We start from the raw sequence: 20,050 nt of genomic DNA, 5'->3' as shown, positions 1-20,050 counted from the left end.
GATTTTCCTCGGGTTGAGGATTTTCCTCTGGTGGAGGATTTTGCTCAGCTTGAGGAATTTGCTTGGAGGAGGAGGCAAAATCTTCAGCTATTGCAGTTGATCCTTGAGTAGGTTCATCAGACGTCTTGTGAGGAATGAAGGACTGGGGAATATCATCAATTTGAATTTCCTCATCCATGGTTTCTTCAGAATCAACATCTTTTGTTTCCTCATCAATCGGAATCTCCTCATCTTCTTCAGGAAGGACATAGTCAATTCCGAAGGGAATCAAAGTATATGATGGAGCTACCTTCAGAGGCACAACATCCACTGGAGCAGTTTCATCAAGTGTTTTGAGGCGCTTGGCCTCTGATGATTCTGGGGTTAAGGAAGCTTTTCTTTTCTTTGCTTCTTTCTCAACAGCCTTGGTTTTCTTCACGTCTGATGCAGACAGAACCATTTTCTTCACCTTTGAGGATCGAGGTGAAGGAATTTGCTCTTTAGGAGCTGGTGTAGTATCAGTCCTGACAGTTTCCTCAGCTGGAACAGATTCATCAGCTGGCACAGATTCATCAGCTGGAATGTCCTTAGGTATTTCCTCAATTGCCAGTTCATCAGCTCGGCTTTCTTGAGGCATTTCCTCAGCAGGAGGTTCTTCTTCTTCATCTTCCTTAGTGAGCTGAACAGAATAGATGGGCTCGGGCTGCTTTGGTTTTGCTGGAGGAGCAGCTTTCTTGTTATATTCATCAACAACATCAGTTGCAAATTTGATGAAATTTGACTTGAGACTTTGACGGTCCGATAGTTTTGAGTACTTGTCAGTCAAAGTCTTCAGTTCAGCCTGGGTAGACACAAGATCTTCAGGTCTTAGGCTGAGGAGATTCTTCCTGAGGAATTTCTCCTTCTTCAGTTTTGCAGCCTTTGCTTGCTTGGCTTCCGTCTCTTTCCATTTGGCCTCATCGATGAATGTGGCCACCATATGACTGATACGTGGGGGAATCTTCAAGTCATCAATGGGTGTGTTTGGGTCATCATACGAGATATTGATGTAGTCCAGCAGAACCTTTGGATCCATGGCAAGAGGAATAGAGCTGCCTGAAGCTTGTGCAACTCGTTCCTTCTTGTTTCTGATGATGGCTTGAAGACTTTCATCATCAAATTCATCACTTCCTTCTGATGCAGAAGGGATATTGATGGCTTTGCTTGGGCTGGGCCTGATGGCCCTTCCAGCAGTCATTTTAGTCTTCAGAGGTGTAGGTGAAGACTTTGTCTCTGAGCTTGTGGCAGAAGGTACAGAGGAGCCGGAGTGAGCAGGCTGGTGCTTGACAATCTTCTTGTGCTCAGGCTTTGAAGCCTGTGTGGTTGCTGATGGTTTTGGAGCTGGAGCAGCCTTCTCAGGCAATTACTCTTTAGCCTTTGAAGCCTTTGGTTTCTATGGCACAAACTTCACTTGAGGAATAGGTGTACCAGAGGCTTCAGCAGCAGAAGAGGTGGCTGCAGTGGCAGCAGCAGATTCCTCATTGAATTTCCTCACTACAGCTTCTGCTTTCTTCTGAAGTTTAGACAAGTGTTTGTCTTTCTCCTCAGGATAATCATCAACAGTTTTGATGCTTGAAGGATGTGCTACCTGATGATCATCGAGAGGAGGCCTTTTGCAAGGTGGCTTGAGGGCAAATTTCTTCGCATACTTGGGAGTGACGAAGCGATATTCCTTCCACTCCTTAGTCCACCTGCGTTCTATCCTTTGAAGCCTGATTTTCCTTTTCGCCATAGGTTCTTGCTCATCTGGCATACAATAGTCAAGGTATATATCCTCAGGGATATCAATTGCAGTGTTCTATTCCAGTTTCTTTCCACCCCTTTGCTTTCTGTCATCTTCCATTTTCTTCTGCTGAGGCTTTTGCTGAGGAATTTGCACTCTTGAGGATTCTGATGACACTGGGAAAGTTTCTTCGAGGAACGCTGCAAATGAGTTAAGTTGATGAGAACCTAGAGATTCATCAGCTGACATTTTGTATCTGTGAACAGAGTATAGGTGCGAGGAATTTGGAGAGGTCATATGCGTTCTCAGATTTGACAAAATTAAAATTTTAGAAGTTGAGGAATTTGACCAGTGGGTTGAGGAATTTTTCTAAGCACTGTAATCTTGGGTTCGAGAGTTGTGCAGATTCGAAAATTTGCACAATTGAGGAATCACGTGAAGAGTTTTAGTGGCTTAGTGAAATTCATCAAGTGTTTGAGGAATAGAGTGTGCGAAGCTGATAGACACTGAGGAAAAATAGATTTCTCGAATCTAAGGTAAAATAGTAGATCGAAAGGGATAGTAAAAATAGGATTTTATTTACCCTATATGGCAAGCACGAAGAACAGAGGCAGTAACAGTAGATGCACTTCGGTTCGAGTCCGGTGCGCCCTAACTTGGCGGCAGATGATGGCTACGGTAGTGGCGGATGTAGATATTCCGCTTCCAACATGAGTTCGGCGACGGAGAGGTTGGGGCAGTGAAACAGTTCCTCGCCGGCGACGAGATTTCTAGCAGTGGCGCTACGTTTTGCTTAAGGCGGAGAGAAGGTCGAGAGAACGAAGAGTTTGGACAGAAGGGGTAAGGACGTATTTATAGCTGAGGTGAAAATTGTCCGTCCAAATCTTTCGGACCAAAGTGCCCTTGCCCATGCATCTCTGCACGACACGTGTAGCCAGAGTTTAAAGCAGTGGAGATCGTGCTTATCTGATCGTGGGAAGTGGGGTTCAGTTACTGTGTAACAATATAAAAATCATTTTTGAAGATTTGAGGATTTCGTTGCAAAATCCTCAGCTGACAAGGACACGGTAAGGATTTTGAACAAAGTTTCAAGTAGAACGCATATGAAGAATTGAATAGATTGGTTGAGTATAGCATAGAGGGGAGTAGGGTCCGATCACATTCACTTAGATGAAACATCAGATTGAAGAAATAGCTATAAGTGAATGCTGTTGAGGACTTTGAAATCTCAGTCTATATATATATATATATATATATATATATATATTCCTAGGCAAATGAAAATCATCAAGTATTTTGAAGATTTTTAAAACTTGAGGATTTTGTGATAAAGCATCGGATTGATGAATTTCAACTTTGAAGAAAAAGCATCTTGAAGATTTTCAAAGTTGGGTGGTGGCGTGACCCACCGTATAAGAATGATGATTACAGGCGCCGCGTACAATTGTCGTAGGGCCGTGAGAACCAGATTCTTCATTAATTTCCTCACACTAAGAGTGCTATTCTTCATTGATTCAAGAAAATCAATTCTTCGTGTGTTGCACATCTAACTCATCAATTTTGCATAAGTGTTAGGATGTGTGCATGTTTTTACAAAACATTTGAAGACTCTAAGATATTTAGCTCACACCTCAACTTGAAAAACCTTTTCTCATCGAAGGGCTTAGTGAAAATATCTGCTAGTTGATCGTCAGTCTTCACATGGTCGATGAGGATATTGCCCTTGAGGACATGGTCCCGAAGAAAATGATGACGAATCTGGATGTGCTTAGTCTTCGAGTGTTGTACTGGGTTGTATGCAATCTTGATTGCACTCTCATTATCGCAGCAGAGAGGCACATTCTTCATGTTGATGCCATAGTCCTTGAGGGTTTGCTTCATCCATAGCAATTGAGCACAGCATGATCCAACAACAATGTACTCAGCTTCGGCAGTGGAGAGAGAAACGCAGTTCTGCTTCTTTGAGGTCCAGCACACTAATGATCTTCCGAGGAAATGACAAGTGCCAGAAGTTGACTTGCGATCCACACGGTCACCAGCATAGTCAAAATCAGAATGTCCCACAAGATGAAGACTTGAGCCCTTGGGGTACCATAATCCTAGTGTTGGTGTGTGAGCTTAGTATCGAAGAATATGTTTCGCAGCCTTATGGTGTGATTCCTTTGGTTTTGCTTGAAAACGTGCACAGATGCAAACACTAAGCATTATATCTGGCCTAGATGCATACAAATACAATAAAGAGCCAATCATTGAGCGATATACCTGCTGATCGAATTCTTTACCATTTTCGTCAGTGCAGAGGTGGCCGTTGGTAGGCATGGGAGTCTTGGCGCCTTTGCACTCATGCATGTAGAATTTCCTCAGAACATCCTTGAGGTATTTCTCGTGTGATATGAAGATCCCATTGCGTTGTTGACGAATTTGAAGACCTAAGAAGAATTTCAGCTCCCCCATCATAGACATCTGATATTCTTCACTCATCATGTAAGCAAATTCATCACTGTAACGTTTGTCAGTACAACCAAATATGATGTCATCGACATATATTTGAGACACAAATAGTTCATTGTCATAGGATTTTGTGAAAAGAGTTGGATCGAGTGAACCAGGTTTGAAGCCTTTCTTCATGAGAAATTCCTTCAATGTATCATACCACGCCCGAGGGGCTTGCTTGAGGCCATAGAGTGTCTTTTTGAGTCTGAAGACTTTGTCTAGATTCTTTGGATCCTCAAAACCTGGGGGCTGAGCAACATATACTTCTTCCTCAAGCTTACCATTGAGGAATGCACTTTTCACATCCATTTGATATAAGATAATGCTATGATCATTAGCATAAGCAAGTAGTATTCGAATAGCTTCAAGTCTAGCAACAGGTTCAGAAGTTTCATCGAAATCAATTTCTTCAACCTTGTGTGTAGCCTTGGGCTACAAGTCGTGCCTTATTCCTCACCACTTGACCATCCTCATGTTGATTGTTTCAGAAAATCCACTTGGTACCGATGATATTGTGCTTTCGAGGATCTGGTCGTTTGACGAGCTCCCACGTGTCATTTAGCTTGAATTGAAGAATTTCATCTTGCATGGCTTGAATCCACTCAGGTTCCATGAAAGCCTCAGCAAAATTTGAAGGTTCTGTGATAGACACAGAAGAAGAATGCCCACAACAGTTAACTAAGTGTGAAGCTTTTGAGCGAGTGAGAGGACCTGACGCGTTAATGTCATCGAGGATTTTGTCAATTTCTACTTCATTTGGAATCCTCGGATGAGTTGGTTGAGGATTTCGTCTGGGCTGAGGAATTTGTTCTGGAGCAATTTCCTCAGGAGCATCTTCTTGATTTTCATCAGTGCTGGGAGTGACTTCTTCAGCAATTTCCTTAGTAGGAACAATGTCTTCAGTAGCTTTGAGCTTGATTGCTTCCTCATGAGACAATTTATCTGGATCAGGAGGCAATTGCTCTCTTTGCGAGCCATTAGTTTCATCGAACCGCACATCTACAGTTTCAACAACCTTGTTGTGATAGTTGTTGAAGGCTCTGTAGGTGTGCAAGTATTTTCCATAACCAAGCATAAAACCCTCATGTGCTTTAGGTGCAAACTTTGAGCTATGGTGAGGATCTCTAATCCAGCATTTTGCACCGAAGACTTTGAAATAACTTACATTGGGTTTCTTGTCAGTGAGAAGTTCATATGAAGTTTTCTTGAGGAATTAGTGAAGATATACCCTGTTGATGATATGGCAAGCATTGTTGATTGCTTCAGGCCAGAAACGACGAGGAGTCTGATATTCTTCAAGCATGGTTCATGCTATCTCAACCAGAGTCCTATTCTTTCTTTCAACGGCGCCATTCTGCTGAGGAGTATAAGGAGTAGACAATTCGTGAGTAATACCAAGTTCATCAAGATAGTCATCAAGGCCAGTGTTTTTCAATTCTGTTCCATTATCACTCCTGAGGTGTTTGATCTTGACGTCGAAGTTCGTCGAGGGCCTTGAGGAAAATCGTTTGCAGACTTGCTGCCCTTCAGTTTTATACAGAATGATATGCACCCAAGTATATCTAGAGTAATCATCAACTATAACAAAGCCGTATAGAGATGCTAAATTTGTTAGAGTGGCATAATGAGTAGGTCCAAATAAATCCATGTGAAGCAATTCAAATGGACGAGTAGTAGTCATGATAGTCTTCGAGGGGTGTTTGGATCTAGTCATTTTTCCAGACTCACAAGCACCGCAGAGGTGGTCCTTGAGGAATTTGACTGATTCGATGCCAATGACATGCTTCTTCGTCGCCAACGTGTGCAATCCCTCATGCCTGCATGACCAAGTCTTCGATGCCATAGCCAACCTTCTGAGGTTTTTGCTAATAAGCAAGTGGCTGGTTGAGGACCTGTAGAGAAATCAACAATGTACAAATCCCCTCTTCTAACACCTTCGAAGACTTTGGATCTGTCAGATTCCATGATGACAACACATCTATATTTTCCAAAGATAACAACCATATCAAGATCACAAAGCATTGAGACTGACATGAGGTTAAACCCAAGGGATTCAACAAGCATTACTTTGTCCATGTGCCTATCCTTGGAAATAGCCACTTTGCCAAGTCTCAATACCTTGCTTTTTACCTTTGTCACCATAAGTGATTTGCTTCAGTGGTGTGACGCCCTTGGTTTAATCGTACACTAATCATACACGCAAATGCGTATGATCAAACCCAAGGACTCACGGGAAGATATCACAACACAACTCTAGACACAAATAAAACAATATCAGCTTCATATTACAAGCTAGGGGCCTCGAGGGCTAGAATACAGAAGCTCGATAAACACACGAGTCAGCGGAAGCAACAATATATGAGTACAAACATAAAACATGGGGTGCCTTAGAGAAGGCTAGCACAAAATAAACACGATCGAACGAGGCGAGGCCTCCTGCCTAGGAACCTCCTAACTACTCCTATCTTCGGCGGCCTCCATGAAGATGACACCATCGGGGCGGCAGGCGTCGGCAGGAAACTCCATCTCCTGGGCTCCATCATCTGGCCGTAGCAATGGATCAAGGGGACAAAAGGGGGAGCAAAGCAACAGTGAGTACTCATCCAAAGTACTCGCAAGTCTTACATCAGAACTATTTTAAGTATGCATCAGTATCAAAGAAGGGGGGGTGTTTATATGTGGACTGACTGCAGCAATGCGAGAATAGAGAGAGAAGGCCTATCAAAGACTAGCATCTTCAGGGTCATACAACAATAGACGAGAGTAGAACATGTGTAACACAATTAATAGTCATATTGTTGCAGCAATATTAAAGTGAGGTTATGCCCAGAGATCCTCCCTCGACTCCCTGCGAGGAAGCAACCCCGAGGCAAACTAATTTCAGTTAAGTAACAAATGTAGTTGTATAAGATCAGGGCACAACTCCAGGTCGTCCTGTAACCGTGGACACGGCTATTTGAATAGTTAATTTTCATCCCTACAGGGGTGCACCACATGTCCCCTCGCGCTCGATAACACTCTGGCCGAACACACTTTTCTGGGTCCTGCCCGGCCTCGGAATATCGACACGCCGCAGCCCCACCTAAGACTAATCAGAGAGGCCAGCCCGCCGGTCTAAATCCTAAGCACAAAGGGTTCATGGGCCCAGTTCCCCTTCGCGCTCCTGCACGATGTGTGGGCGTCCGACGTCTATCCTAGCATCCCTTAATCACAAGCGCGATGCATCTAGGGACCACTCGGGCGCGCGCCGCTACGATTGCTGACATCTGAAAAGCTTCGCCGATACCGCGACGCCGAGTACCCATAATTCTTCCCATGCAGACGGTTAGTGCGAAAAGGTCTCCGACCAACCCAAATCAAATACCCAAATCCATTAACATTTTAATTAGGGCATCGACACAGTCTCGCGGGAATCCACCCGTCTTAACATGTGGGGACCCCGACTGGTAAGTCAAGATCGCCGAGCCCAGTGATCCCAAGGATCAATGCTCACTGAACACAGATACTGAATAATAGAGTCTTACATCCATACATACCATTTGATACAATAAATGACCACTTCGGTCGAGTCTTACATACATAGGGCCTTAAAGGCCAAAGCACCAAATTAGACCAATAGCGGAATTATTGGTTGAAAGCGTGAACCCATGCCATCAGCCTTAACCTACATGCGTTCTGACTGGGAAGCATCCTAGCTCGCAAGAACGTGACCGAGTTAACCTTCACCGTATCCTGTCTTTCACACCTGGTCAATGAAATAACCAGTGGCAAGCCAATGAGTACTTTGGATGTACTCGCAAACAATCCATGATACGAACAATGAAAGTGAAGGATAACAGTATCATGCTTCTTTAGTGTAACTCATCTGGGTGGAATGATCAGGTATATGCAACAAGTTAAAGAATTACTTGTGAATATCAGGTTATAGATATCCACATATGTGCTAAGGGCTGAACCACCCGGGTTCACCCTACATGCCAGGTCATCGGACTTGTCATAACCTCAAGGTATTAATGAGGGCTAAACCATCCGGGTTTACCCTATATGTCAAGTCACCGAACTTGATCATATTATTGTGATTATCATGATTATAACGACACCTTTTTAACACCACACACACACACTTGGTTTATGCGGAAACTCAGGACGTAGTTTAAGCAGCACCACCCAACTGTCCTTGACTGTGGACACGGCTATTCGAATAGTTTACACTCTGCAGAGGTAGTACGCTGGACCCACGAGAAACGGAATACTTCCGTGTCATCCACGACTCGCGGTATATCACATATACCCGAGGTAAGTATCCGATCATCATCTTTCCCCTGACGATACTAGACAAAGAGATCCACTCGATTGGTACCCAACCCACATGTTGTACGTCTTACGAGCACCGCCTCTGGACTGTATCAACCATGCAGGGACCAACGGTGTGCCTGGAACTCATAATAATGGCATAGTCGTCCTACTTGGCACGACCCCATCACGAGAGTGACACCGATCACTCCCGCCACTAGTAATGTGGCTCTTTGCTAGCACCGACCAGAGTAATCAACAAAGCCCCGTCCCATAAAGGGGTATCGTGGTCGTACTGGGTGAGGTTGGGACGGTCGACACATCATAAATCTAATCCATTTCCGAAACCATACTCACACCAAAATCACCAGTGCATCACTTCACCAAAAGTGATCACCAACTCATCATCACCCTCGGGCATTTCATAAACTCTTTATTTAAGTCACATCATGCTCATGATAGAATAATCTATTATTACTTGTCAACATGATAATATCATGACCCTCACGGGGTCAAGCTCAATGCAGTGATTAACTCTACTAGACAACATGACAGTAGCAAGATCCTCGTAGATGGTAGGATCAAGCTCATCATGTTTATGCTCCGAGGAGCCATGTAATAACACTACTTTAATTGAAAGTGCTCCGAAGAAGCCTTCGGTACCATCACATCAGTGATGAACCAGCATCGTGATCACATGCAACGAAAAAAATACTTTCTATACTAGCATGCTTCAGTTTATTTACTTAAATCATGGCAAAAGGGCATGCTTGCCTTGCTCACGTAAGTCCTCGGGGTCTTCGAGGTCTTCCGCTCCGTCCCCGAATACTCCGTGTACCGTCAACTAACGTCGGAAACAACCATAGTAAGCCATATATCCAGCAAAATAAAAGTGTTCTATAAATAGAAGTTCTATTTTTCTTGGACCTCTCTGGTCATAAGAAAAATACCTGAAGCTTGATATAGGATATTTGGGTCATCAATGATTTTTGAATGGATGGAAAGAGCAATAGATGGCCATTGAATAAGCCAACAGAAATCTTTCTGTTAAAAATGAGTGGAGGCAGTCATTTAACAGAGAAGGTTTTTAGAAATATTTAGGAAGTGGTTTCACTGGATTTGGAGTTGAAATGAATTTACTAGGCATTTTCTAATGTGGGATAAATAGCAATAGGGAGCTATTTATTATAAGCAACAGAATGAAGTTTGATAAAAATGTTGACCCAGTATCTAAAAATAGAGAAGGATTTTAGAAGTCTCTGGAAGTTGGAATCACTCCATTTGGAGTTGAAATGAACCCTCTAGGAATTTGCAAAGGTGGGCTAAATATATTCAAATCTGCATTTGAATAATAATACCACAGAAAGATTTTGTCACATCCCTGACACCTTAAGCAAGTTAGTCTTGTGCTCATGTCTTCTTTGCATTGCATCTAAGAAATCTTCAACAAGAACAAAGAAAGAGGTGAAGGAAAGACTCAAACCCTAGCCACTTCTTCAAATAAAGGAAATCTCAAAACTAGTTAAAATCAATGAACCCAAAATGGCCTCAAGAAAAGTTCAAACCTTCTGATAAATCATGAAAGTAAATGAGCAATGAAGAACACCATTTTCTTGACACTTTAAGCATTTTAAATAAATGCAAAAAGCTACTGGTTTCAAGTTTTATATTTGAAATCAGAAACTTTAAATTTTCAAAAATGTTGAAAACTTTGGAAATGGTTGGAAATATTCCAACAAATATTCCAGGGTGCTCAACATAGTTTTTTCAATTTATTTGGGAGTTGAAATAAATAGAAAATCAGTGAAATAGCAAAACAGAAACAAAAACAGAAAGAAAATGAAAAATCCTTACCTGTCGCCTAACCTGGCCCGGCCCAACAATTCCTGTCGTCTTCCTCCCCCGCTAGTGGGCAGCAGGAGGTGGCCGCCACGTACTCCGGCGCGGCCACGCACCTATGCGACTGCCTGGCCGCCGTCTCGCGCTGGCAAGCTCGGGGATAAGCTCCCCGAGCCCGTGGCTATCCATTCCCAGCGCCAGATCCCCCCTCCTCTCGGATCTCTCCTCCCTCCTTCTGCCGCCATTGGATCCCGAGCAGAGCTCGAGCTCGTCGTCGATCTAGCCGACCGTTCTCCCTCCTGAGCCACGCAGTAGGTCCGCCGCACCTCCCTGAAGCTTCCTAGCCCCGAGCCCGACGCTGAGGTGCAGTGAAACGACGAGCAGCTGTCGTCTTCTTCCTCGGGTCACCGAAGACCGCCGCCTACGTTCTCCCTCTCCAGGCCGTCCCCAAGCAAACTAGCACCACCACTGCACTCCCCGTGAGCATGCAGTCATTTCCCCTAAGCTCTCCCCGTTGATCCCCTCCTCTAGGCTTAGTTCCATAAGTTTCCGATGAGGACCGCCGCTGCAGCTCGTCGCCGGTAGCCCTCCGATGACGGGTTGGTCCGTCTGAGGCCACCAACAGCCTCAGGACATCATGTAGATGCGCTAGGTGCCCAGCCCCGCGCGTTTTGACCCCGTATTCGATGGCTTCGACGATGGCCGAACCTGGTCGCCGCCAACTCGTCGCCAGCGTTGATTCCGGCCACCCCATCCCCTGGGGCTAGTCCCATCGTGCGCGCCATCGAGTGGCCGTTCCTCTGGTGCTCTCCGCGCCGAGTTTGGTCCTCTGTGCGCCATTTCCGATGCCCCCCGACGTTCTGGTGCTCGCCGGAGGCTCCCCGCCGGCGAGGACGACCTCGCCGCCGGTGGATCTCAGCTGGCCTGAGCCACTGGCGGGTGGGGCCAACCTCTGGATAGTTTAAAAATAATAATAATAAATCAGATAAATTAATAAGACACTGACATGTGGGTCGAGTAAGATTAATCAACTAATTAAGTTTAATCTTAATCGAAAACTGACCAGAGACACTGACCAGTGGGTCCCACTGGTCAGGTTTGACTTTCAACGGCCAGTTGGACCTGCTTATGTCATGCTGATGCAGCAAAAGTATTTTCCAGTATAAAAATAATTCCAGAAATGTTTAAAACTTCAAAAATTCATAGAAATTAATCTGTAACTCCAATGAAAATAATTTATATATGAAAAAGTATCAGAAAAATTCAAGGAATCTGAATATGCTATTTTCAATCATGTTTGAAAAAGTTACAGAACCCAAACATGTAGATTAATGAATAAGTCAATTCTTATAATTACTTTATAAATGGAATATGAAAAGTATTTAAATTTCTTTTTGTTTGACATGATCAAACATTGTTCTAATAACAAACCAGTACCTTAACATGACATCTCATGCATGCTAACATCAAGTTGATCTGAGCATCAGGTCGAATCAATTAAATCGGTATCCGAGAATACCTCATTCGAATTGATATTTGAATGTGATTCAAATCAACTTCAAACCTAATACATGTTGATTATATTAGTTTATCACCTTGCATTCTCATGCCATGCTCATGCATCATCTTGTTTGCATATGATTGTTATTGATTGTTGCCATTCATTTCGGTAGGCTCCGCACCCCCGGATTCCACCGAATATCCGTCTGACGGATATTGTCCCCCCTCTGAGCAACAAGGCAAGCAACCATTTTGATCATCCCGATAAATCCCATGTTCTTGCTCCTGCACTTGTTTATTGCATTAGGATCAAATGCTTCAACTGCTTTTGCCACATTAGTTGAACCCACTTCCTTTGCATGACCTATCCTTGTCACAGTAAATAGCCGAACCTTGCAACCTAGCATACCTGGTAGTTGCTTGAGCCATGATGTGCCTTATCCTGCTATGCATGCTATGCCTAGAGTTGTGTATGGTCTGTCATCTGGGAGATGAACATAATTGTGAGAATGCGTTCGGTAAGCAAAGGTTGTGTGTTGAATCTAATTTGGTAAAGGTACCGATGAAAGGCTGTGTAGGAGTACATGGCGGGTTGTTTCATTGGAACCGTCCTTAGGAACTGAGTTCCATGTATGTAATCCAAGACTAGATACTACCACATGCTGGGCCCTGAAATATGACCCTGCTCGGCCTATTAATCGCTTAGTACTCGGTCCAGGAGTTGCAAGTAGTTTCTGGTGTTTATGGTAATGCTAGAGGCCGTGCATGGTGCTGACCTGAGAGGTGGGCCGTGATGCGGTAGGCAGTGGCACGGTGTACCAAGTGGCACCCGGATGGTGGGCTTGGGAACCCTGCGCACATCGTTTGAGGCCGTGGTGGAAACCTCGGCCGGACTTCCGTACGGGTTACTCTCAGATAGGCAATAAACCTGGACTAGGTACTAGTGTGGTTAACGGTCGTGGCCGACTCCCTCCCTGGGCTTCCGATTGAAGGTTGCCGAGGTGCATGACGTGCACATGGCGATAAGTGGCGAGAGCGTGTGTGACGAAGTACACCCCTGCAGGGTTATGATCTATTCGAATAGCCGTGTCCGCAGATATGGACTACTTGGAGACATATGTTGTTCATAGATAACTTAAATGGCTACTCATAAAATTGTCAAGATAAGCGTGAGTGTCGTGGACGGCATTTCCGTATGGAGACGGAATGATTCCACGATGGTGTATTGTTGTGGTGTTAGTGGACTCGTGTGCGAGAAATCAAGTTGTCAAAATTATTTAAAAATGCAAGTTGTCTAGCCACGAGTCAAATGCTGGCTTTCCGCATGAAACCCCACAATACCTTATTGATACTTTGCATGAGTAGATAGTTATCCTAAAGTCTTGCTGAGTACCTTCGTACTCATGTTTGCTTAATAAATGTTGCAGAGGTTGCTAATGACCCTAATGGAGGGTTCTTCGTAGACATCGACGACGACGAGTAGCTGGTGTCCCAGCTACGATCTGGCCCTACGTTGGGTCTGTAGTATAGTCAGGCCATGTGCCTTCTAGTTGCCCTGTGTGTACTTAGACTGTTTTAAACTCTTCCGCTGGCTTGTAACTGAATGACTGCTATTATGGGTCATGAGACCCTTAATGTGTAATATTATGTGTGTGGCTCTTCCGAGCCTCTTAAATAAAGCTTGTATGTTATGGTTATGTTGTGATGCCATCGATGTATCTATACATATCGGTACGCCATGCGTACGTGTGTCGTACTTGATATGTATGGGGTTCGATTACCTAGTCGTGAACTTTAGTAGCACCCCTTACAAGGAAATGCCCCTTTGTGATCCAACGAGCCCTGGTAGTTCGCTACTGCTCCGGACACATTGGTTGACCAGCATGTGTCCTTCTTAGCTGCTGTGTCTGTCCCCTTCGGGAAATGTCACGCGATGTAATGGAGTCCTTGTAGCTTGCTACGACTCGTCTACACTCGCCGGTGACCGACACCTGCTTTGCTTGGTCATGTATGTCTGTCCTTGTGCGGTACTGCCACTTTGGTTTGTGACTAGACTTGTCGATCCGGATTCTTTGACATTGGAATGCTAGCGACACTATTGCATACGTGAGTCAAAAGACGCAAACGGTCCCGGCTAAGGTAAGGCTGTAGCCGTGGAGTTAACCGTGCGTGAGACCGCAAAGAGATGCAATGTGTTACAGGCTGGATTCCTATGACTTAGGATCGGGGTCCCAACAGCGTTGGTATCAGAGCCTGACTGACTGTAGGATTACTAAGCCAAACTGGTCGAAGTTGAGTCTAGAATTGCTTTAGTTATATATAAGGGAATTGTTTGTGGAAGGGAAAGTAAGACTCTTGTTCTCTTCTCAAGTTATTCTATTCTGGTCATCCTCGTCTTTTCTGCGGGAATTAAGGACTAGGCTACTCATCTTTTTCTAGGCTCATGTTTCCGATCGGTAGATTATAGGACTACGGGTCAAGAGATATTTGGGTTTCTTTATTCCTAGGAAAAAGGAAGTAAGTTTGATGACCGGAGAGTTGAACTTGATAGTTGAGTGGTTACGCTATTCCATTTTTGGGTTGTCTCAAAATTTGTTTTTGAGCATTTACAGCCGTTATGCTGCCCAATTTTGCATTCAGAGCTCTAATGCTTTTGCATTACTCTCTATTTACAGATGCCTGGCCGTCCTTCTCGTCAGGTGGTACGTCTGACCAGGTGCATTGATGTACCGGGTCATACGGCCATGCTGGTCAGGGTGATGTCGGTGTGCGGTTACCGCTGGTACCCCGAGTACACAGTGGAGGTACAGTACCGAGACTTCAACCAGAGCCAGTACATCTGCACTGTTAGGGTATTTCCAGACTACCCTGGAGCTGAGGAGCCAATCCATTGGTCCTATGGGTTGGGAGTCACTATTGACATGGCAGTACAAGATGCTGCCTATTCAATGCTGACCATTATGAGAGCGAGACATGCACTGCTGCAGAATTCAGAGTTCTGCTATGTTCCAGCCTCTCAGCCTGGTGAAGAGGGATACCTCAGTGGAGTCTATTTTGATTCTTCTATGGAGGATCCACTTCTGCAGTCCACTGTTGAGATGCTAGAGAACAGAGACAGGGATGCTCGTGCTCTCCGCATGGAGCTTTATGCTACCCGTGCCCGTCTGTGGACGGCTTTGACGCAGCTGGCACCGGTAGTCCAGACAGGGTATGGAGAAATGGAAATGCTGAACCCTGTTAGGACCCATCTTCCGGCCCACATTGACTGGCCAGCTATAGGAGGAGTCACACCTCTTCAGGGACCCCTCTTACCACCAGTCATGGGACCAAGGCCACATCCGTGTCCTTACGGATCCCAGGGATCTCAGGCTAGAGTGTTTCCTGATCCGCAGGTTGAGCTTCCAGGTCATGGAGGTAATCTCTATGAGATGTTCTATGCAGATGCCTGAGCTGTGAGTGGAAGGATAGTATGGTAGTAGCCGTACGTTCACAGTCCCGCATGACTTGTGAAGTATGCCTGTAATGTGAAATGAATTCCGGAGGCTTAGATAAATAATGTATAGGAAGCTTCTAAGCCTCTGATGAGTAGTTTCATAATCTCAGTAGTTTGCTCTTCGGTTAAGGTTGTACTGAACTACGTAAGGGTGTGTATGAACCATGGTGTATATATAGCATTTGCTTGTTACCATGCTGTTCGGATATTCATTTCCGCATTCCGTGCGTTCAGTACATTCTTAATCCATAGCTAGTATTGATATGATATTGGTCTAAGTTGTGAGTTTGTTTGTCAGGATGGTGTTCACCAGGTTGAACCGTGCCCCTGGTCATGAGCAAGGCGAGGGTAGACAAGCGTCGCAGGAAGACCTGCCTCACCCGCCCTCTCTGGCGGAAGTGATGCTTGAGGCAGAGAGAAATAAAAGGGAGACCAACCGACTGTTAGAGCATATTGAGCAGAATACGGCTCGTCAGCCTAGGAATGCTCCAGTGTCCCTCAACGACTTTGTGAAGTTGAATCCTCCAAAGTTTCATCATTCCGTCGATCCCCTCGACGCTGATGACTGGCTGTGCAACATCTCACGCAAGATTCGCTCTGCGAATGTGTCTGAGGCCGACAAGGTAACCTTTGTGGCGTATTTCCTGGAAGGACCCGCCAATCTATGGTGGGAGAACTTTGAAGCTATGCGTCCTGCTGAACCAGTAGCCACATGGGCAGACTTCAGTGCAGCCTTTCGTGTGCACCATATTCCAGAGGGCCTGATGGACAGAAAGAGAGAGGAGTTCTGTGCCTTCACTCAGGGCAAGTTGACTGTGGATGCCTATAGCCGCGAGTTCGGTAATCTCGCCCGCTATGCAACAGAGGAGGTGTCTACTGACGCCAAGAAGCAAGCAAGGTTCCGTAAGGGTCTGAGCCTTGAGCTCCGTCGTGATCTGCGCCTCCATGAGTGTGCAAGCTTTCAAGCCCTGGTCAACAAAGCGATCAGTGCCGAGACTGGTCATACTGACTCCGAAGCCACAAGGAAGCACTCCCGTGACTTCGGCTCGTCTTCTGGTTCCGCGTTTCCAAAACGCAGGCTGTGGGTTCCGAACAGTTCTCTGCCGCCAAGATACACTCCGAGGCCATCCTACGTGGCGCCTCAGACGAATCAGGCCAACTCTCCAGCAAAATCTTATGGTGGTCCAGCTAGCAATGCTGCACCACGTACCAACCAAGTGATATGCTACAAGCGTGGAGAACCCGGGCACTATTCCCGTGAGTGTCCTCAGAATGTGGGTGCCAAGCAACCCGGAAAGTCCGTCGGGCAAGCCAAGTCGGGCAAAGCTTACTGTGTGAAGCCAACTCCTGCACGTGGCCGTGTGAACTATGTGTCAGCAGAAGAAGCTGCAGAGGATCCCGACGTCATGCTGGGTACGCTTCTTGTTAATCATCACCCAGCGTCCGTTCTCTTTGACACTGGGTCTTCTCATTCCTTCATTTCAGAAAGTTATGCACAGTTGCATAACATGTCTTTTTGTGATATGCCAATCCCATTGGTTGTCCAAACTCCTGGTAGTAAATGGCAAACCTCTAGGATAACCTATGACAATGAAATTCTAGTAGACAGGCTAGTTTTTCTAGCCTCATTGATAGCATTGAAATCTTCAGATATTAATATCATCTTGGGCATGGACTGGATGTCAGCTCACTATGCCAAGATTGATACCCATTCTAGAAATGTCCAGCTTACCCATCCCTCGGGGGAGATAGTAAATGTCTCTACTCGAGTTGCCAAATGCCAACTCTATTCCCTAAATGCCAACCCTCTTCCGGAACTTGAAGACATTCCGGTAGTCCGTGACTTCCCGGATGTTTTTCCAGAGGAACTGCCAGGAATTCCACCTGACAGAGATGTAGAGTTCGTGATAGATCTTGTTCCGGGAACTGTCCCAATAGCCAGAAGACCTTATAAGATGGCACCCCTGGAGCTAGCCGAACTTAAGAAGCAATTAGATGAGGCCTTGAATAAAGGTTTCATTCGTCCTAGCTCTTCTCCTTGGGCTTGCCCCGTCCTCTTCGGCAAGAAGAAAGACGGAACGGATCAGATGGTTGTAGATTACCGACCAGTTAATCTGGTCACCATAAAGAACAAGTATCCGCTCCCCATGATCAACGACCTGTACGATCAGCTCGCTGGATCCTCAATCTTCTCCAAAATGGATTTGAGGTTGGGATACCATCAAATCAAGATTAAGAACGGGGACATTCCAAAAACGGCTTTTGTTACTCGTTATGGCCAATACGAGTACACCGTCATGTCTTTCGGTTTAACCAATGCCCCAGCCACCTTCTCTCGTCTGATGAATTCAGTCTTCATGGAGTACTTGGATAAATTCGTCGTGGTATACCTCGATGATATTCTCATCTACTCAAAGAACAAACAAGAACATGCCGAGCATCTCAGGCTGGTATTGATGAAACTTCGAGAGCATCACCTTTATGCCAAGTTTTCAAAATGTGAATTCTGGTTACCAGAAGTGACCTATCTGGGTCACGTAATCTCTGGTAAGGGTATTGCTGTCAATCCCGAGAGAGTGCAAGCTGTCCTTGATTGGACTCAACCTGAATCGGTTAAGCAAGTTAGGAGTTTCTAGGTCTAGCGAGCTATTGTCGCCGCTTTGTCGAGAATTTCTCCAAGGTTGCAAAGCCTCTAACTGAACTCCTCAAGAAAGATAAAAAGTTCGAATGGACACCACAATGTGAGCATAGTTTTCACGAACTGAAAAGACGCCTGACTTCCGCACCTGTGTTGCTACCACCAGATTTTTCTAAGGACTTTGTTATCTATTGGGACGCCTCGCGACAAGGATTAGGTTGCATTCTCATGCAAGATCGTCATGTGATCGCATACGCATCTCGACAGTTGCGTCCACATGAGGATAATTATCCCACACATGACCTTGAGCTTGCAGCTGTGGTCCATGCACTAAAAACCTGGCGACATTACCTTCTGGGTAATCGTTGCGAAATATTCACTGATCACCAAAGTCTGAAATATATCTTCGCCCAGCCGGATTTGAATCTCAGGCAAAGACGGTGGGTTGAGTTGATCTCGGATTACGACTTAGGGATAACTTACACCCCGGGGAAGGCCAATGTTATGGCCGATGTGCTAAGTCGTAAATCTTATTGTAACAATTTGATGCTACAACAAGGTCAACCACATCTCTATGAGGATTTTCGGAAGTTGAATCTCCATATTGTTCCTCAAGGATTCCTTTCTACCCTGGTGGCGAAGCCTACTCTTAAGGATCAAATTATAGCTGGCCAAAAGCGTGACAAGGGTATATCACGGATCAAGGAGAATATTTTTAGCAGAAATGCTAAAGAATTTTCTATGAACGATCAAGGTGTTGTGTTCTTCCAGAATCGTCTAGTGGTTCCTAAGAACCCACACCTAAGGCAGTTAATCCTTAAGGAGGCTCATGATTCTCCTCTCACCATTCATCCCGGTAGTACTAAGATGTATCAGGACCTACGCCAGAGGTTCTGGTGGACTAGGATGAAGAGAGAAATTGCTGAGTTCGTTGCTAACTGCGATGTTTGTCGTCGAGTTAAGGCAGAACATCAAAGGCCTGCTGGCACCCTTCAACCTCTAGCTATTCCTGAATGGAAATGGGATAAAGTTAGCATTGATTTCATTACCGGATTTCCCAAGACCAAGATAGGAAATAATGCTATCTTTGTGGTCATTGACCGTCTTTCCAAAGTGGCTCATTTTGTTCCCGTTCGTGAGAGTATAACAGCTAGCCAGCTAGCAGAGTTATATATCTCCCAAATAGTGTCTCTTCATGGTGTTCCCCTGGAGATTAACTCGGACCGTGGGAGTATCTTTACTTCTCGCTTCTGGGAAAGTTTTCAGAATGCCATGGGGACTCACTTATCTTTTAGCACTGCTTTCCATCCCCAATCAAGTGGTCAAGTAGAAAGAGTGAATCAAATCCTAGAAGATATGCTCCGAGCTTGTGTTATATCGTTCGGTATGAATTGGGAGAAGTGCCTTCCATTCGCCGAATTCGCTTATAACAATAGTTATCAATCAAGCTTGGGCAAAGCCCCTTTTGAAGTTCTCTATGGACGAAGATGTCGAACACCTCTTAATTGGTCAGAAACCGGAGAGAGGCAACTCTTTGGCCCGGACATGATCCAGGATGCAGAAGAGCAGGTTCGCATTATTCGTGAAAAGTTGAAAACAGCCCAGTCTCGTCAAAAGAGCCAATATGATCGTCATCATAAGGCTGTGACCTTTGAAGTTGATGAGAAGGCTTACCTTCGGGTTACACCTTTGAAGGGTACCCATCGATTCGGTATCAAGGGCAAGTTGGCTCCTCGTTACATTGGTCCTTTTCGCATTCTTGCCAAACGAGGAGAAGTTGCCTACCAGTTGGAACTTCCTCCGCATCTTTCCAAGGTTCATGATGTTTTCCACGTCTCGCAACTCAGGCGTTGCTTTTCGGATCCTATCCGTGAAGTGGACCACGAAACGCTTGATCTCCAAGATAACCTTTCATACCGAGAATACCCCGTGCGTATTCTTGAACAAGCTAAGCGTACCACTCGACGTCGAAACCTCAAGTTTCTTAAAGTTCAATGGTCAAATCACTCTGAAAAGGAGGCAACTTGGGAAAGAGAGGATCGTCTCCGACTTG

Source organism: Hordeum vulgare, chromosome 6H (assembly GCF_904849725.1).
Source record: "Hordeum vulgare subsp. vulgare chromosome 6H, MorexV3_pseudomolecules_assembly, whole genome shotgun sequence".
Lineage (NCBI taxonomy): Eukaryota > Viridiplantae > Streptophyta > Magnoliopsida > Poales > Poaceae > Hordeum > Hordeum vulgare.
Note: the sequence above shows the minus strand (reverse complement) of the source record.